This window comes from Armigeres subalbatus, chromosome 2, assembly GCF_024139115.2.
Source record: "Armigeres subalbatus isolate Guangzhou_Male chromosome 2, GZ_Asu_2, whole genome shotgun sequence".
NCBI lineage: Eukaryota > Metazoa > Arthropoda > Insecta > Diptera > Culicidae > Armigeres > Armigeres subalbatus.
In genome coordinates this window covers 32,818,934-32,831,430 of record NC_085140.1, presented here as the reverse complement: position 1 = coordinate 32,831,430, position 12,497 = coordinate 32,818,934, and the positions used below count along the sequence as shown (strand labels likewise).

Genomic DNA, 12,497 nt, shown 5'->3' with positions numbered 1-12,497 from the left:
GGAACCCACACTCTGAATCATTGTTCTGGTATTAAAACCATGATGTTGAGTCAAGTTTATTTTGGTGTGCAGTTTTCAATGGAGTTAACCGGTTGCTCAATTGCAACCGATGTTCACTTTCGTTTCATTTAAATAACCCTGGAGAAAAACAAGCATTGCATCCTACGCTAGAATTTTTTTTTTGCGTTTTTATGAGAGAAGAAGGGAAATGTGGGGTTTGAGTAAAATGCCTTCAGCGTGTTATAATAGCTTCACACATCAGCGTGTCAATCGGCGAGCAGCAAGCCATGATTTTGCCCTGCCAGTCAGACCTCCGCGGCGTGCACACCCATCCACGAAGAGTTGCCGTTATAACTTCGTTTCGGCCATTTAGGGCCACACAGGTACTACTGTCCGATCGAAGTCCCTCGACGAAGACGTCTTTATTGAAAGCTTTCGTATTCCACTTCCTCTCGCTGGTCATCCTTCTCCGCATTTCACCATTGTTTCGTTGGCCGATACGGTAACGTATCGCTTGATGGTCGCTATGGGTGTAGTCTTCACTTACTTTCCAGTCCATGTTTGTCGTCAGTGAAGAGCTTCAGAACGTGATGTCAATTATAGACTCCCTCCCGTTTCTCCGAAATGTGCTCACGGAGCCTTCATTGCACAATCGTACATCTAGCTTTGCTATGACATATTCTCTTGTGTTGGTCACTCTACTGTCCCACTCATTAAAGTCACCTGCTATGACTACTGGCCTTCGTCCGATCAGCTTGTCGGTTAACTGATCCATTATATGGCTGAAGCGTTTCACGGTCCATCGTGGAGGTGCATAGCAGCTGCATACAAAGACGCCGTTGATTTTGGCAATCAGGAAGCCTTCACATGGACTGTCCACCACTTCTTGAATTGGGAATTAGCCCATAGCCCCTTGAAAACTGGCCGGATCGGACTATGGGCTTAGACGTTATGGCCAAAAATCTTTTTTTATAGAAAAGCGCGTAAAAAATTCTAGCTTATTTTTTTTACTCCCCACAACTGATTTCCTCGCATCAGATTGCATTCGACGCAATATTCTGCCCAATTGTTCCCTATTGAAATTGACCGGATTTGACTTTTTCTCATGAAAAAGCGCGTAAATAAGTCAACCCCCTCTTTTTTGCTTTGACCCTCAACCGATTTCTTTGCAACAGATTGCATTCGACGCAGAATTCGGACCCATTATTTTTTATTGAAAATCGACCAGATCGGATTATGGGCTCAGAAGTTATGGTCAAACTACATTTTAGCGCACGATGAAGGTACCTTCACCGCTAAGTGACCACTTGTGACCACTAATTCACCACTTATTTCATTATTGTTGTGCTTTGATGAATAGAAGTGATAGTAGCCCTTATGGAAAAAAAACGACATAACTCCTATAAGCAGTGCAGTGATGATGTGCCCTAAGATGTGTTTAATACTTCCTCATTCAGTTCCACCACTGTAATCTTTACAGATACGTATTTCGATCTCAGGCCGTCTTTAGAGTCTCATACTTGACTCAACTTTGACCAAGTCTTGAAGTTTACAACAAGTGGAGTAATTCAATAATATTGTAATAACTCGTCTCACGACGAACGAATGTGTGTTTGTCTGCGATCTAAATATGAGCACAACAATAATACCCTATAAAATCGATAATTCACGTTCCCATACTTTCTTCCCAATATCAGCTCTCATCATACATTCCATATAAGCATCATTTCTGTTCGATCCGTGATTATCTTTACGCTCAATGTCACAAGGTTGGCCGTTCGCACCGTTCGTTCCCGCCCGTGAACATATCGAAAGTGAGAGTGATCCTTGATGCCCTCTCGCCTGGGAGAAGCATAACTGCGCCACAGCCTTTTCAACCGGTTTTCGCGAAACAGATGATAATTCCATTCCGTTGAATGAGCTCTCTTTCGCCCACCACCACCGTCACCACATGCACCAATATTCAGTCGTATTACGACGATGGAACTTGTTTCGGATGATCAGCCTACGACGTTCGTTGGTCGTCGGTCATCGCCATGCGGCGCGTCGCATAGCGTCGCCATCGCCATTGAAAGTGAAATTTCCGAAAACTGACCACTTGTGATCCCTCGGTGGCTGCTGGCTTGGCCGTAGAGCCGGTTGCGTTGAGCGCGCGCACAGGTTGAAGATAGTGGAGGCAATTAGCCTCCTGTGGTGCGAACGCGCCCGGTAGGTGGAAGAGTACGATTTGTTTTGATGATTTTGCTGGATTTGGTCATGAGCTCTCGGAACTAGACGCTGGTTGTTGACCCTTTCTACCGTTGCAGCAGGTGAAGCGGTGGACATTCAATGACCGCGAAGAGTGCTCAGGGGCACTGTTTAGGCTTGGACCTTGTCTTTGGTTTATTATTCGGTTGCCGGAGGCATGCTGATCTGCGTAGCACAGATTGACGTGAGAAGCCGACGAAGGCCATAATGACCGATAACGAAGTTTTGTTTTCATACAAGTGAATCGGAACCAAATTAAGATTAATTGTCGCGTTTAACTATACATAATGGGTCCAAAAGAAAGTGCTGGTGAAATTTTCGGAAATCACGGAAACATAATGAGAAATAATGGAGACTATCTGAAAATTGAAATTCAAAGTTTCAGTTTCGTATAATGAGAGTAACTTAATCTTTTTAATCAGCATTTAATGAGCTGAAAACGTCTTTGCATGACGTATGTCCCACGACTTCACGTCCCTATACTCATAATTCCACACAATTTATTCTTGGCGGCATTCTGCCGAAACATTCTGAATCCAACTCAATCGTGTACCACCAAAATCTCACAACAGTTGGCAAACACTTTGGAGTTGATTAATGATCTCGAACACACCGCAAACGCACTACCAAAGTAATTAATCAGCACCGGAAGGCATTTTTGCGGTCGGTTGGATTAATTTTCCCACGAGTCACCGAGCCCCGAAATTTCCACTCTCGCGGCAGGGACTGAGAGTAATTAGTCATACTTCCAGAATTGTCCTTACCCTCCCACCACAATCAACCGAGCGCATCCTTTTCTCATACAATTAACTCCAGAAGCTACCCTTTCGTGGAAAGATTCCACTCAAGTGCCATATTTAATTTCTTTTTTAATCCGGGCGGCTAATTGTTTGATTACAAGCTTCGTGGGCGAGGATCCTTGAAATAGACTATCAAACGAAATAGACATAAAATCTGACGATGAGCGGGAAAAAAAAGTTGTCACGCGATGGTGTTTCTTCAAACAGGAGAAAAAAGTGAACTAAGAAAAAGTCGACTTGATGCGGAGCAGACCTTTCGTTTGGAGATTTGGCCGAAGGATCATAAAACATTCAAGGGTAGGAGCGGCTCGCACTAATTAAGCGTCGCTTTCGAAGTTTTGTCAGCAGCTCCGATCTTAAGGTCGCAATAAAAAAAAATCCGTTACCGCAGATGACCGCCGGTCCCGTTCCTGTTTGGCGCTAAAATTAATTTCACTTGCTTGCCGTTGCTGCAAATCTTTACTTAGGGTATATGGCATTGGATTTGATTTCGTTTGTGATGGTTAGAAATTTAGTAGGATGTGAAGCCGTTTCTATGCCAAAATATCAAGCAGTGAAGTGAACTGTTTTTTCCGTTTAATTCCACCAGTTTGTAACATTACAGGTGTGTTATTGCGACCTCAACAGTAATGATGCTTTCAGTATCTATTACATGGCTCGACTAACTCGACTAACGAACGTAGCAACGTTCGGCTCCACCTGCTCACCTTCAGCAGCTCAATTCGTCAAAAATTGGAACGCCGAAAAGTTTTCCGAAGAGTTTTCGTGGGCAGCGGAGGCAATCACGAAAAGCCATTATGTAGACGATTTTCTGTGCAGAGTGGGCACCGAGCAGGAAGAAGTGGAGCTAGCAGAACAGGTCAAGTTAGTGCACTCCAAGGCCGGATTCGTCATTCGAAATTGGTTGTCGAAATCCAGTTACGTTCTCACACGGGTCAGGGAATAGCCAACAGAAATGATGGAGAAAGTTTGGATTGACAGGTCGAACGCTTACGAACGCGTTCTCGAATGGTCTGGAAGCCTGAACCGGATGTCTTTGTTTTCCAAGGTGTGTTCCGAGAATAAATCCAGGCTCTCCTTTCGGATGGCGCTGTTCCAACCAAACGAGAAGTTCTGCGCACTGTGATGAGCATCTTCGACCCCATTGGACTGGTAGCCATCTTCGTCATCCACGAAAAAGTGCTTGTGCAGCATATCAGGCGCTCTGGACTTGGTTGGGATGAACGCATTGCGGACACACTACTTGAGCAGTGGAAACGATGGGTCAAGTTACTCCAGCAGCTGGATCAAGTCGAAATCCTACGTTGCTACATACTTCCCTGGCTACTCTTCCGAAGCCTACAGGACCGCCGAGTTGCACATTTTCGTGGACGCTTCCGAGGAAACCTTTGTAGCAGAAGCATATTTCCGAATCGTCGAAGGAACAAGAGTTCGATGCTCGTTGGTGTTAGCGAAAACGAAGGTTGCCCCCCTGAAACTACTGCCGATTCCCAGGCTGGAGTTGTCAGCCGCCGGTGCCCGACTTTCGAAATCCGTCATTGAGAACCACACACTTCCAATCAATCGCAAAACGTTCTGGAGTGATTCCTGCACCTTTCTCTCTTGGTTGCGGGCAGATCCCAGGAAATATGGGCAATTTGTGGCCTTCGGGTTGACAGAAATGCACGACCTCACGCAGGTCGATGAATGGCGCTGGGTGGGGCAAAGTTCCCGATATCACCTCCAGCAGTCGCTGGTTCCAAGCTCCAAAATTACTATACGAGCATCCGAATTCGTGGCCACTGCAAACAACGAAAGAAGAGGAGTCTTCGGAAGAACTTCCGAACCTCTGATTCATCTTCACCTTGACGCAGCCAGGGAAGAGCTGCTGCAGTACGAACGGTTTTCAAAATGGGAGCGCCTGGTCCGTGTTTTATCCTACATACGCCGGTTCGTGGCAAGGCGAAAAAGCAGTCACCAAGCCACACGGAATGGTTGAATCGGGGCGAACTGCTGCGTGCGGAGGCAACCGTCTTCAAATAGATCCAGCACGAGGCTTTCGGGGACGAGATTGTTATTCTGAAGAAAAAACAAGAACTTCCCGCCTGTGAACAACAGAGACTTGAGAAAATTAGCAAGATCCTCAAACTTTCATCTTTTCTGGACGAGCAAGGTGTCATACGGCAAGATTGCAGGTGCACAACAGGTGTCCTTCGATTTCATGTTCCCGGTCATTCTTCCCAAAGGACATGAGGGAGCGAAGCTTCTTGTCGATTGGTACCATCGGCAGCACAAGCACTGCAATGCTGAAACTGCGGTCAACGAGATGCGCCAGAAGTTTCATGTGTCGGAAATGAGAGTTGTTTTCAAGCAAGCCGGAAAACAGTGCCAGTGGTGCAAGATTTACAGGGCAGCGCCGGAGATCCCGAGAATGGCTCCGCTTCCACAAGCAAGGACGGTGTCACATGTGCGACCATTCACCTATGTCGTCGTTGACTACTTCGGGACGATGCTTGATAATCAGGTACGTAGCGAGGTAAAACGTTGAGTCGCGTTGTTCACCTGCTTGACCATCCGCGCAGTGCATCTTGAGGTGGTGCATAACCTGACTACGGAGTCCTGCAAGATAGCGGTAAGGCGATTTGTTGCACGGAGGGGGGCCCCGAGGGAAATCTTCAGTGATCGAGGGACTAATTTCGTGGGTGTTAACCGTGATTTGAAAGAAGAGCTGTAGCGCATCATCAGTAACCTCGCCGGCACTTTCACCAATACGGACACCCCACCTTACACGCCACAAATGGGGGGATTTTGACGTACCTTCCAATTGATTCCGTGGAACAAGAAGCCCTTACTCCAAACTGCTTCCTAATCAGAAAAATATATTAAGCTCTTTTAGTGGAATGTATTAAACCGTCTAAGACGAATTAAGTACTGTCCATTTAATTCCACTAGTTAATTTTCGTAATCTTTGCAGATACGTATTTCGACCACAACTGTGTGGTCGTCTTCAGTGTCTTGTACTTGACTCGACTCAAGTCGACACTGAAGACGACCACACAGTTGTGGTCGAAATACGTATCTGCAAAGATTACGAAAATTAACTAGTGGAATTAAATGGACAGTACTTAATTCGTCTTAGACGGTTTGCTTCCTAATGTTGAGCACCAGCGCACACTGGTTCAGAAGCCCCCAAAACGTGCGTTTTTTAGTTTTCGACCTGAAAACTACATTTTAGAGTCATGATGTCTTCAGAAGAGTTGAAGGATATTTCTTGGGCTTTCTTTTGATAAGAAAATATCAATGATCTATCCACCTTGAAGGGCGGTATGGAATAAAAAATTTACGCAGATGTACAAAAGCAGTGGTTGTTCTCTGCAACGTTATAAAGAGTGTGAATTGGAACATCTTTTCTGAAGACACAATATTGGACAAACGGTTTTATAACGAATTAGAGCACGTTTTGTATGAATGACCCCCAAAAATCATATTTTGAGCATAACTTTTAGAAAATGATTTTAGCACTATGGTTTATTCTAGAAAATTGTGCATAATGACAAAAACATGTTTGTCTAGAAGACTACTTTGATCTATCTTGAAACCTGTCAAAGTTATTAAGGAATCTTTAGAAAAAATAGTCAATTTTCACATCAACACACCATGAAAAGCGGCAAGAGGCGGCAAGCCAAACAGCCACCATCTGAAAGATTCGGTTTTAAGCTACCGAATGCACAATGTTTTGTTTTGTTCCGTCGTGTTCCACTATTGTTTTGAATCAACTTAAAATAGTCCTTAATGTACGTTTTTCAGTACAACTGTTACGTAAACAATGAATTATTGGCAGTGGCTGATTTTCTACCCGCCGCTGCCACATCCAGGCGCTATCGTATATGCGCAAATAGCCAGCATGAGTTATTGTTCGTAATGATTGGTTTTCTAGGCGGCTTATTGGGCCTGCGCAAACCTCCTGTCTCGTCGGAGGGCCGTCGTGTCAGGGCTGTTTAGCGTCCCACCTAACACCAGGACTTGGGCTTGTGCGCTTTGAGCGGCACACGGTCGCTTTGGTGGGGCGTTCTTGCGGATACATGCAGCTTTTTATAGAGGTTTAACAGGGCCCACTGTCAAACCCCACCACATCCTAGGCAAGCCCCACAACTCGCAGATGGCCTGGGGAGGGATCGTCAAGCCCTTGGACATAGTCCCTGCTGCCCGCAGTTCTAATCAACGAACTAGAAAAAGCATGTTTGATATGTAAGTCAAAACCTATTCCGGTACCTCTACAGAACTCTGAGTAATGATAATTCAAGATATGGTACTTTGACGTGAATGGAAGCTGCGGATTTTTCCAGCTGCTAGCAAAGCCATCAATTGCTGCCTCAAAACCATGCTCGAGCTGTATCTTGCGTACACTTTTTTGAAATCATTCAGAACTTGCTGATTGAAATATTAATTAGAAAATTGTTAATGTTTAAGCAGAGTAATGACGTAATCCGAAAGATCGGGATTCTAGTGAACTCTATGCAATTTGTTGATGCCTCATCTGTACTTGGCTCACCCATATATTTACTCAATTCCGAACTAGATGTGTAATGACGGAGATAAGCAAAGGTTCATTTTGTTTTCTTTATTAAAGTGTTTTTAAAAGTTCAATAATTGAATATTTTATCTTTGTCGCAACCGAAAACCCAAAAGAATATGCGCAAAGCTTGTAATTTTTTTCTCTCTCTTGTGCATTTTTCCTGATGTTTTCCTTGGTTCTCGAGATCTCATTCTATATGCCGAGCTCACTCTTGAAAATCGTAGTTTTTCCTTACCGCCATCTTTGGAGTCATTACCAGTCCGATGATCCTTTTGCGGGGAAATCTCAGAATATGACAAAGCTCCGTCAATTCAATTGTTACAGCATCTGACGAAGATCTAACCTGTTATATAATGCTTAACAGCTACACTACTTTAAACAAATCTTTAAGCTGTTGTTTTTTCATCAATTTGTTCCGTACTAAGGACTGTTCATTAAAGAAAGTGGACACCGGTTTTTCAAAGGAACATGTTTATTTTGGAACAAATTCATAAGGTTGCTTTATATATATGACAATCAACAAGCATATGAACGAATTCACATGATTTTGAATATTTACTTCTCTTTCCTAAAGAATGCTCGGACTTTTCTCTTGACAGCTCCCATTAGATTCTGCACAACTTCTTCCGTAACTTTTCATTGTGCGGCAGACCAAATTTTCTTGAAGCAGTCAACAGAGCTTGCTTCTCTCTTATCTACCTTAAGATGCCGCGTAATTATTGCCCTGTATTTTTCCATAGGACGCAGTTCAGGGCAGTTTGGTAGATTCAGGCATTTTTCGACAAGATCGACTTTTTCCTTCTTCAGCATCTCCAACGTAGCAGAAACGTAGTGAGCCGATGCCAGATCCGGCCAAAACAATAGAGGATCCGTATGCTTTCGGTAGATGGTTAGAAGTCGTTTTTTGATACATTATTTTCTTCAATTTTCACCGTTGTTTGTGAAATACGGAGTCACATTAGCAAATTGCTTGCCATACCAAAACATTTTCCCATTTTTTTCGGTTCGGATATATCATACATCATCAGGCACATCTGTCCTCTGTTCAGCGTTGAAGAAATGTGGCCCTGGAAGTGTACTGGTGTCCAATTTGACGTATATCTCGTCGTCCATCAAAATGCATTGTACCAATTTGGCAGAATTAATCTGCGAGTTGATAAACTGATCCGACCTATCGTTCGGAATTTCTAAGGTTTTTCTAAATTGTTCAGGTGTGCTGCAAAAGTAAGCAATTTCTTTACACACAGAGCGAAAATTACCAATTTTTCGCTAAGTTTTAATCTTAAACCATTCATAAAAAGGTGTCCACTTACTTTAATGAACAGTCCTTAAAATCTTTACTTCTGATGCTCGAATACATTTGTGAATACAATAAAAAAAATACAAACTTTAATCTGAATGGCATTCAACAAAGAATCTGCAGTCTGCACGTGAATTCATGAATGGTTCTGAACGAGAGGTAGCATACTTGAAGATAGACGGCTTCAAGCCATACAAAAAACATGCCTAAGTCAGTTTGGTGAGCTTAATCAGTTGTAAAAATTCATAATTGTAATAAGGCAACAAATGCAAACTGGTTGAAAATAACTTGCACCACTTTTTGGATGGCTTTGAAGGTATTCTGGCGATATTATTGAATTAAAATATAGAATCTTTTGAAATTTCTTAATTTAAAACTTCATATCAAGATTTCTCGAGATTCCTCCTAGGGATTTTTTTTTTAAATTGGTTCAGAGGTGCAGAATTACCATAGGAATCGAGCCCTGTACTTGGTTTTGATGGACATTTTTATTTTACAATAACGGTCTACCGGGGCACCGTGCCGTCCAGTTTATCATTCAAGAGTTAAGACACATTAAAATTCATCTAGTTTGCCATGGATCGTAAAAAAATAAGAAAAACAAACATCAACAGACATCAAACAGCATGAACGAATGCAAGGATTTCAGTTTGGATATCATTTATCAAGTTGAAACATTGATAATAATAAGACAATCTTCTTCATAATAACAAATCTTATTCAATAAAATGCGTTATTGGAAGCATTTAAAATTTTATTGATTGCCGAAAAACAAGTCCCTATCGCAGTTTATTTATCGCATATCGTACACTTCTATTACAACATTCGAATCCTCTTAATGAAAGCTTACAAGGCGACGATGTTGGTAGTGTAGTAAAACTGCAAAAGCTCGCTAACGGGACACAGAACGTCGACTGCCAGTGAGCGCGCGTGGTGTTTGTGCCTTCAACAAGGTGGCATCTCACCCAAATTGCGCTCCATTCTAAAGCAATAAATTTTCCCGGACCAACATTAGTAAACATGACCGAACTCTCACCACACAGCGATGGTGGCAATGCAATGCAATAATAGTGAAGGTGCTACATTTGGTCGCCGGGCAGGAGAGTAAATTCACTTTAGCCATGCACCTTCACCTCGTTCGACATGCTTCCTAAAACTCCATAAATATCGGTCATAAATAATAAAAACGGACCCAACATTGCAGCGAACATTTCCCCCCCGAACATGACTGGAGTCAGGGTTGCAGATTGTTCGTTGTTTATGAATAGACGTAGCTGAACAAAAATAGAAAACGGTTATAAAAAGGGTATTCATATTTTAATATTAACGCTAAAATCAAATAAATACGCACCTGAAGAATATACACAGGATTGTGTTTTTACACGACACGATTTTTTTTCGCTCGTGTTTTTATTCGTGTGACTTCAACTTACCACCAAAATCTTTGCAACATGTTTCAAAAAATTCTGAAAAATCAAAGAAAAATCTCATGATAATGAATATGCGTTCAACATTTAGGAAGAGTGCAAAATTGAGGAAATGAACTCGAGTCGAGCCAAGTGCGAGACAATGAAGTAGACCTTATTATTGAGGTGAAAATACGTATTGGCCAAAGGTACAACCAAGTGGTGTAATTCAAGTGGAATTGCACGAACTCGTCTTATGACAAGTATACTGCCGTGAATCGCATATCTGTCCCATCTTTGCTGGATTTCCTATTCATATGGGACAAATGTGCGATTCACGGCAGTATAGAGCTTGTTCTACTCTATCTAGAAACTACAACAGTCTTAGTAATCTAATTCTTGTTTTGAAAACTTAATTTCTGAACCAAATATATACCTTCAGAATTTTTCATAAACGACCTCGCTACTAGCTATACCAACTGAGGAAAAAAATGTGTTCGAGTAAGACAAAACATTCGATTATTGGATAAATCTGCTTTCAAACAATTTTTTTTTCTCTGACTGGAGCTGCTTCGTTTATTGCCGGTGAAGCGAAACAAAAACCAAATAAAAAATTATTTATAGAAAATTGCATTCTCACCTCAAACGAGCTGCATGTGTACCCGCGACTCTTCGCCCACACCGCACCACTTTGCATGTTGCTGCACTTTGTTGGTGATTCGGAAAACAATGAAAGGCCACCACCATCGATGGGTTCAACAGGAGGACCATAACCGCGCCTCGATAACTCTCTGCTCGGTTGAGTAAGAGCGTAATTGAGTTTTGCCGCCGATTTCCGCCCATCCCATCCCGGGTTCTTCCTTCGATTGAAGCGCTACTAAGCGGGACCAAACGAAGCACACGAAAGATTATCAATATTCTATTTAGATAAATACAGTATGGTACGAAATTATTAACAAGAAAAATGACAATATAAACAAATTCCCAAACATGACATGATAGTGATGAAGATAATTTCTATTGCATTCTAATTAACTTGCAATTTACTTAGGATAAATGTTGTTTAATGCTCATCTGACCATCACTGTAAAAGCGATTTGGCGATAGCGTTTCCTGTCTTTGCCATAAGTCACTTCGGAGTTGGCGTTGCATGAGTTGCAACAGACACGAGGTGGTTTGTTGCATTTGCAATGGTTTTATTTTTGCAGCAGGCGAATGTGGGAGTCGGTAAGTGTTTATTATTGAACGATTCAATTTATTGCGGGCTGATCCCCGGCAGATAAGATGTAAGTGGAAAATGTTACATCGATTGGATGATCCTCGACGGAATATCCAATCTCGGTACAGTGATGTGTACCAGATTTATGAAAAGGCATATTGAATTAGAATAGTTTCTTAAGAGGCTCTTCAAAGCTGTTTTGAATTGCAATGCTCTGATTTATCTTATCCAAAATAGCGTACATGTTGTGGAATCTTCACCAGAATATAATCTAGCCATTCTTACAAAATGATAAACAAAAATCATATACACGCAACGACAATTTCAAACTCCAAAAGAATCGTTCATATTTATGATATGATAGCTAAGCCTTGTAATTTACATCCGTTCTTATCAATTCTTTTTTTTCTATTCTCCACCATTTGATTTCAGGTAAGCACGACGATCTCCAAAGTCTCATCAAAAACTACAATTATCATCAATTTCCACGTTTATCGCGATTCAAGCGGGCCCGATTCGCAACAAACATGCATAACAACTAAACATCCTTTAAGGAGCCTATCCTTTTTTTCCTGAGGAACTCACCGAACAAGCAAGGGAAACTGTTGCAACCCAAGCACCGGGGTGGTCCCCAATGATGGCCATCGGAAGTTTCCAGTATTTGTTTTGTTCCCGGCCAGTTTTGGACCAATAAAAGATTCCTCGAACGAGCAACACTGGGAAGGTAGCAGTGGGTCGTTAATTTGTGTTGCGTGCCGGGGTGCAATTTTGCTGCCACGCGGGCTTAGAAGGGAAAATGACGACGATGACGAGGCAAAAGGGTTTATAAATCGTGCTTTCCACCGTCTTCGACACAGCGGAGCTAAGCTGCAAGAACAATTTGTTCATAATAATGTGGCCACATTATGGGATTGCGTTTGGTCGAAAATCTGTAATCGGTATAGACATTTAAATTTTGAATAATATGAAC

At 42.3% G+C, this 12,497-nt stretch overlaps 1 protein-coding gene across 3 annotated transcripts in view; it reads left to right on the top strand.

Annotated features, from left to right (window-relative positions):
- LOC134218433 (uncharacterized) overlaps positions 1-12,497 on the top strand; it is a 914,466-nt gene that overhangs the window by 752,558 nt on the left and 149,411 nt on the right. The gene's annotated exons all lie outside the window — the stretch shown is intronic.